The following is a 1988-nucleotide window of genomic DNA, read 5'->3' as shown; positions in this document are numbered from 1 at the left end:
AAATTATGTTATTTTTAATTAAAAATGAAATAAATATAATATTAATTATTTTATAAATTACAATTAATCGATTATAATTATTTATATATAAAACGTGTGGTTGAGCGAAATAGTTATTCTCTTTCCTCCCCATGAGATTCCCCACCTAGGTAGGTACAAATAAAACGATACTACCCTAGTAGATTCCCCACCAAGGTAGACTCAAATAACGATACGGATGGAATTTAATATTATACCTTTTCGATTGCCTTCTCCATATATAAATACTTTGTCGGTAGGAGGTATGAAACGGCCATACTGTGCGAGCCCCGCCAGAAAATAGCCTGCAAAACAGTTTGCAGAGACGTATGTATACGGAATCCTTGCCGCCTCAGTTGCACGCCGAACTTGCCTTTTCTGTTCAAATAATAAGTTGCCGGGCTCCATAACATGGTGCATCCGATCGGCGTCCATTCCGAACTCCGACGGAAGAAAACGCTGTACATTTCAGATAAAATCCACCATCGTTATCAAACAATTCTACACGCATCGTTTCCGCCGGTCATGGGCCGGAAAAAGAGGCCATTGATACCAAAACAAAACAAGTACAAGTGGATTGGGTGAAAGAAATGACCTTGATAGTGCCTACTTCCTTGATAGCCTGTATCAATTTCAGCTGCTCAACTATATGGCTTTCCGCTATTGTGGATACCACCACATCCACTTGTTTTAATGCATTTACAATGCTTTCGTGGTCATCTACTGAACCCTGAAACATACAACAACCAATTGCAAATAATCTCACCATAACTTGAAGTTTAATAGAAATAATCGAATTGAAATCAGAACTCCCGAACCCAATCTAAATTCAAAGATTTTACGTCAGATTTCTTACATTTCCGTCTGAGTTTCAATGTTCAAGAATTTTAGATCCGGTTTTCTTGCATTTCCGTCTGAGTTTCATTGTTGATTCAGAAATGCACAGAACCAAAAAACACGTTTGTTTTCTGTTGTTGGATTGTTAATTACTCCAACTATCAGAATTTTTATCAAACAATTAATTGTAGCTTATCTAGGCTAGAGGTTGAATAAAAACGAGCAAAGCATTTTACCTGAATGAGGTGTGCGCCGGCCTGTTTGAAGGAAATTACAAGCTGAGCCTTATGAATATTGGAAGCGACATGATTAGTTCGTACAAGAACAAAGGTGGGGCGTCCCAGGGCCAAGCTGGCCATTACCATCCTTTTGCCCATGTATCCTGTGCCACCAACGATCAACACCCTGCTGGGTTTTTCCATTATTTGTTGCTCAGATAACTTGTAACATTCAGCCTAACAAAACCCTGATGGATGCGACATCGGGGGTAATGGCAACTTATTCTTATAAAGGTATAAAGGTTTTCAGAGATGATGAGTGCGTCCAATTATGATTACCGAGCTACTCCACTCACCACCAATAAGTCGAGTGCATTTCAGATCAACAAGCTACCGTACAATAATTTCTTAAAAGAGTGATGGCTACTCATAACTACTACTGATATAATTTTTTAAATGTTTTGTTTCTAAGTTTAGTAGTATTTTTTATTATTGGTTAAAAAAAATAAGTTATATCCAATGTGGTTAGGTGGTTTCAACCTACGGATACCAAAATCAGGTGTGTTGACCACCTAATAATATGATAACCCATCCAAAAGCAAAATATTATAGAAAACCAAGTGTGTTGACTACCTAACAATATGATAAGCCATCCGAAAGTAAGTCTAACAAACAATAATTTCTTAAACGTGAGAAATGGCTACTAATCACTGGTTTTATTTTTAATTTTTTTTTTTTTTTGTTTAAGTTTAGTAGTATCTTTCATTATTGGTTAAAAAAGACAAGTTGCATCCAAATTCCAGATGGTTAGGTGGTCTATTGACCACCTAACAACATGATAAGCCATCCAAAAGCAAAATATTGTAAGCCTAGCAAGCAATAATTTCTTAAACGGGTGAGGTGGATACTAATAAT

At 36.6% G+C, this 1988-nt stretch overlaps 1 pseudogene across 1 annotated transcript; it reads right to left on the bottom strand.

Annotated features, from left to right (window-relative positions):
* Positions 1-201: 201 nt before the first annotated feature.
* LOC149257447 (bifunctional pinoresinol-lariciresinol reductase 1 pseudogene) lies at positions 202-1277 on the bottom strand (annotated as a pseudogene). The gene is made up of 3 exons (XR_016247116.1): positions 1092-1277; positions 614-748; positions 202-477 (listed from the first exon to the last, which is right to left on the bottom strand). The product of XR_016247116.1 is annotated as a bifunctional pinoresinol-lariciresinol reductase 1 pseudogene (transcript).
* Positions 1278-1988: the final 711 nt, after the last annotated feature.

This window comes from Pinus tabuliformis, chromosome 6, assembly GCF_031772625.1.
Source record: "Pinus tabuliformis cultivar Carrire ecotype Pingquan chromosome 6, CPIR1, whole genome shotgun sequence".
NCBI lineage: Eukaryota > Viridiplantae > Streptophyta > Pinopsida > Pinales > Pinaceae > Pinus > Pinus tabuliformis.
The sequence above is the reverse complement of the archived record's forward strand: the minus strand, read 5'-3'. Positions and strand labels throughout refer to the sequence as shown.